This window comes from Choloepus didactylus, chromosome 11 (genome assembly GCF_015220235.1).
Source record: "Choloepus didactylus isolate mChoDid1 chromosome 11, mChoDid1.pri, whole genome shotgun sequence".
NCBI lineage: Eukaryota > Metazoa > Chordata > Mammalia > Pilosa > Megalonychidae > Choloepus > Choloepus didactylus.
In genome coordinates this window covers 71113629-71119628 of record NC_051317.1, presented here as the reverse complement: position 1 = coordinate 71119628, position 6000 = coordinate 71113629, and the positions used below count along the sequence as shown (strand labels likewise).

Here is a 6000-nt window from a genome sequence, read left to right as displayed (position 1 = left end):
CACAAATATTTTCTTATTATCTTGTAATTTTGGCTTGTGTTTTTGGTTTGTGTTTTTATTCTTTTAAAAGTGACTTGCAGAGAACAGGGATTTAAAATTTTGGTGAAGTCAAATTTATCAACTTGTTCTTTTATGGATCCAGCTTTTGGTGTTGAATATAAGAAACCTTCACCTAAAATGTTCTGTTATGTTTGCTCCCAGAAGTCTGGTAGTTTGAGGCTGTAAGATTTTTAAGGTAATCTTTGTATATACTGTGAGGCATGGATTGAAGGACACTTCTTTTACATAAGTATATCCAATTGTTCCAGCATCATTTGTAACATTGTGAAGTGTAATAGGTTTAATTACAAACCATATACAAGTGAATTAAGAAAGTATTATTTTATGTTTTTAGTGAGAATGCTAAAGACCATTAAAAGTCTAACCATATCCATGCTCACTAGACTGTCCTTTGCAAAGAGTCTCTTAGGGGCACAGAGATTTTAAGGGAAGTGAACATCCAGTATAAACAACATGCAAATCCATTGTTTCAGGCTCAACATCTTACACTTAAATTTCACATGCTTTAGGAGTCTCAGGAGGGAACCCACTTGTTCCTGTGTGTATCTGGTGCTTTCATATAAGGAATAGTCCAAATCCATGGCCCATCTTTACCTTTCATAAAGTTCTGAAGGCAAACCATATGGCACAGGGAATGAGGCTGCCAGCTCCTGGATGCCTGTGAAGACTTTGTTTCATATTGAAGCTGTCAAGGCCAAATGTTGAAGGGAGAAAAAGGACTCTGAGCTCATAATAGTGGGTCATCAGCTGGGCACCGTTTTAATCTAAAGCCCCCCAGGTGGCCTTGGACAGATTAGCACTTGTGACAAGGAACCAAGCAATTTTTCTGAAGTCTGGAGAGGGTCTCATATATGCCTTAATATGTGGCTTGGCATTGCTGTGGCCAGATGTCTCGGCTGATAGTTTGCTAAAGTAGGAAAGGAGCCAGTTCCATTTTTCAGCTATTTGGATGCTATAGGGAAGTGAGACCCCAGCAGGATATTCTAAGGTAGTCTGCACATTTTTCACAGAACAATAAATCAGAAGAGGAATGGCACTTTCCCCCAGGGTTCTGCCTTCCTTTCCCAGTGTCATGAGGCTCTCTTTAAACTCAGAGCATAATCATTTTGAATCATCAGGCCCCATAGAGCCAATGCTTGAAAACTGACCTACAATAGGCCATGACTCAGCTTTAGGTATGGATGAGGCATATTCCTTCAGAAGGTTCCTGAGCTTAAAATATCCCCAATTATCTTTTTTTATTTCCTTGAAAGTGTCCTGGTGCTGATACAATAAGGTAAATATTTGCTTCAGAAAGATCACATTCAAGGATGATGTCCATCTACTCCTTGAGAGAAGGAGCATTATAAGCCATCAAGTAACTGATCAGGTCAGCTTTAAAATGCGTAGTTGATTCTCCAGAGCTGTGGGTTGCAGCAGAAATTCATGAATACAAGGGGTTCAGCCATAGTCCTTGAGTTTTCTGGCACCAGTTAGCATGGATGAGTTTGGAGGTGTGGATGACAACCCGGAGGCCTTCTTTGTACAGCAGTAACATCATTTTCATGTAGTGTGTTCCAAATGTAATATCCAACTTTGCCTGGCAAAGGGAAGTGTTTTCACAAGGCTTTGCCTGGGCATGTAAGTGAGACTCAGCTTTGCACTTATCGCTATGTAAAAGCAGAATTGGTCTATTCCTGAACTCTGGTGGATACCGTTTTATGAGCCAGTCCACATCAAAGCAGTAGTTAAACTGAGCTGAAAAAACAAGTGTCCCAAATAGCAGAGATAAAATATCCTTGATGTGGAGGGCTCCAGGGTTGGACTTCAGCTTGATCCCTGAGCCCCAAGTGAGATAAAATTGGAAGGGTTTGCCTTTATCCAGCATGTCCCAAATGTCCTGTCCTTCCCCTGACATCTCAAATTCATCTTCCTCCTCCTGTTTGAGCTTGTGGCTGATGGGATTCCCAGTTCTTCATGCAGTGCAGTCTTTGGGAGAAATGCCTTTCTCCTCTTTGACCACCACTTTCTCAGCCTGCTTCTGCTGCATTTCTGACTGCAGCTCCCCGTCGTTGCTGGAGAGACACCAACCTAGATCTTCCTGAGAGCCACTTTTCTACCTTTGGGGAGGTGAAATTTCTGGAACTGAATCTGTGTTGGTGAATTTCACAGGTATAGTTTCCTCCTGCGGGTGGCTTTTGGAGCATCAGAACATGTGTACCGGGGCTGTGCTGCTCCTTGCCCAGCATGGGGGAGAGAAGAGGTAGATGGCTCACCCAGTTTTGGCTTTTTGTCCTCGCTTTCATCATTACTGGATGTCGTCCACCTCCTATAATTGCCTACCTGAGACATTATACTTCTTCTGAGGCACCCAGAGCCTGCAGCTTTGCCTTGAATCTCACCCTTTTGCAGCCATCAGGGCCTGCACGTGGTTGGAACCTTACATGCCATGGTGTATACCTCAGGCCCTGCCCCTTGCTTGCCCTCAGCATCATTTTTAAAAAAATACCATTTTTCCAATCAATTGACTTTACATCATTGTAGAAAATTATTCTTTACATCACTGCTAAAAACTGCGTGTGTGTGTGTGTGTGTGTGTGTGTGTGTGTGTGTGTGTGTAAGAGAGAGAGAGAGAGAGAGAGAAAGAGGGACTATTTCTGGATTCTCTATTCAGCTTCAGTGATCTATTTTTCCAACTTTATGTCAATGCCACCTTGTCAGAATATAGATTGCATTACAATAACCCTTAAGATATGGCAGCATAGACCTCCAATTTTGTTAATGTTGTTTTGACTATTCTAGGCCATTTTATATTTCCATGTGAATTTTAGAATTGACTCTTTAATTTCCACAAAAAAAGTCTCATGGGATTTTGATTGAGATGGCACTGAATAAATAGAACAACTTTGGGAGAATCAATATTATAATATTGTGTCTTCCAACCCATGAACACAGTGTGTATCTCTCCATTTATCTAAGTGTTCTATAACTTCATCTGCCAATAGGAAATATCTCAGACTTTCTTTAATGAGCTACTTAGAATAGTTTTAAAAAAGAAAAGCTAAAAAAAGAAAAGGAAAAGAAAAACAATGAAAAAGAAGAAATCCCTTTTTGGAGATTTCCCCAGCTCCCAAGTTTCACCAGTCAAGAGCTGGAGTTGGCACAGCCCCTTTCCAGCACTCTGAGATCATCAGACTCTAAAAGCCTCCATCTTCATTCACTTTCATTTTCATTCTTTTTATTTTTTCTATTAGCCCCACTTTCCCTTTGCCAGGATTAAAGCTGCAGTTGTAGATTGGCTTAGCTGCTTTCCCTTGCTACAAGTAGAGACTGCTTAAAGATATGCCTTTCAGTATATATTCTTCACCTGACTAGTTAATCTCAGCCATAACTTAATTCCACCCTTGCCTGCAACTGTGCTGAAACAAACAAACAAACCAACAAAAAAGAACCAAACAAACAAAAAACACACTTTTCAGAGCCAGACCCTAGTTCCCTGGGTTTGCCAATCAAGGGCCAGAGTTGCTACCTATTTCTGATGTGCCCCTTTTTCTTGGAGCCCAGCCCTTTTCCAGTATTCTGAGCACCTCCAACTCCAAAATTCTCTTGTGTTTTGTTTGTTTGTTTGTTTTTAAAGCCCTGCCTCCCCTCTGCCAAGGCAAACTTGGTTCCTTTACTGTTTGCTCTTAATTTATTTGTGCTCAGAGCTTTTATTCAGCAGTGTGAATTTGCTAATTCTGCAATTGGAGCCTGGAGCCTGGTGGAACCACCCTCCTTGCTCCTAGCAGAAACTGCTTCTTTTTTCCTCAAGGAACCAGCTCTAAGACAGCTTCTGGTGCCAGTGGAGGAGGAGCACCAGCACACTGGCTGGGAAAACTTATAGTTCTTCATTGCAATCTCAGTCATTCCACCCATGCCAGACTGGTGTATGATATGTGTCCAGTCACAGAAGTCCAGCAGTTATTCAAGACAGTTCCTGGCTATGTACCAGCTGCCCTAGAGGAATAACTAAATTCCACACCTCACCAGGCTGCTATCTTGCCCAGCACTCCTCTCCCTTATTCTTAAAGGACCATTTTGCCTGATATAGAATTCTTGATTGACTGCTTTTCTTTCAGCACTGAACATATGACATTCAACTGATTTCTGGCTTCCATAGTTGTTTCTATGGGTGTCTTGCTCTGTCATCTTTGTGATGTCATCCTCTTGCAAAAGAGAAATTTCCACACTATTAGATATTTTTTTCTGAAAAATCTTGAGTATGATTAAAGATAGCAGAATATTTTATAATTCATGACTATAATTTTCATTATAGAAAAATGCAATCAATCTTATACCAAAAGGAACAACATCATATTGTGACTAGAATATTTCATTTGTTATTTTCTGCAATTTGAGGGAAGCAGAATATATATATATATATTATCCTATTTTTCTGCTCTCCTGTAAATTATAATGGATAATTTTCTCATTACACATTTATCACTCTTGACAACACCACTATTCCCCTTGGTATTTTCCTGGACACCACACAGAAAATTGCAGAAGTCTTAATATAAAATGGGAGCTTGTCAGGAACATAGATGATGAACACCATGGTTTAAATTAACTGCGAATAGAGGCACTTAACTAAAGGAAAACATCTGACAATTTGGGGACAATTTATTGATAAAAGCGAGTTACACCAAGTATCTACAAAGAGCAATGAGAATTTCATAAAATGAGTTAAAATTATATTTTAAAACTTTTAAGTTAAAAATGTTTCAAATTGATTTATAATGAAGGGAGATTGAAAACAGTGATAATGGCAGAGTAGAGAAGTCCAGGTGTCAGTCTCTACCAGAAACACAGAAAAACTGGCAAGAGCTATCAGCATCAATTGTATCCGAACTCTGGAAGATAAGCAAAGCTTTACAGAAACCAAAGGAATGCTTAAACATTAGAAAGGCCACTTAAATGACATAGGGGAGCTTTATTGCATTTCAACTTATGTTACCCCACCCTTTCCCAGTGTAGCAGTGGTTTTGAAGACAGCAGCCCATGTTAAAGAAAGTAGAGTGGAACAGTCCCCTATGAATTGTGTGTATTTGTTTTGACCACTATGGTGCTCTTTGAAAGACTGAAACAAGCATTTGCCTTTGTATTCCCTATCTCAGAACCCTTTCAGGAAGGAGAAGTTCCTACTAGAAGATGTTCTTCACAATCTTTGAAAGGAAAATGAACAAACTGCTGTCACCTGGAGCAAAAATAACATTCAGGCAAATCATCTTGGAAGAAAAGCTGGAGAGTGGGATATTTGAAGAATAAGGTTTTTGAAAAGCTCCTGCTATACTAGAAAATCTAGAAACCATGAAAATGCTCAGAAAAAGATTGATATCCAGTCAATACCTGGAAAGAGCTGAAGATTTTACCTCTGGCTTACCTTTAGACTCCATGCCAAACAAGAAGTGAAGACTCAGGCAGAATAAAGCATTGGAGAAGAATCCTAACACAGAGGTTATCTACAAAGACCTGGAAAGTATTATTTTTCTTTTCTAGACTTCTTTGCTTTCTTTCTTTCATATATTTTTTCACTTCAAAAATTTAAGGAACTCTCAATCAAGTGTATAGTAGGCCACTAAACAAACAAACAAACAAACAAAAAAACCCAAACAAACAAAGACAAAATCAGAGACTTCAGATCCACATGATTTAAAAAAGTTTTTGAAGAAGATATTTATTAAAAGTAATTAAGCAAACACAGAACTAACACAGAGGAAGGAAAACAAAAACACCAATCCAGAGGATGGGGAAGAACCTGATTTTCAGAGAATATTCCAAGATATATTATAGTATTCAAAATTTCCAGCTTACAGCATACAATTATACAGCATGCAAAGAAACAGGATATTATGGCCCATCCACAGGAAAAAATAAATTATCAAAAACTGTCACTCAAGAATCACAGTCTCTGAAATACTA

The 6000-nt window shown here is 39.2% G+C and overlaps 1 pseudogene; it reads right to left on the bottom strand.

Moving 5' to 3' along the window:
- Positions 1-574: 574 nt before the first annotated feature.
- LOC119506429 lies at positions 575-2391 on the bottom strand (annotated as a pseudogene).
- Between the last annotated feature and the right edge of the window lie 3609 nt (positions 2392-6000).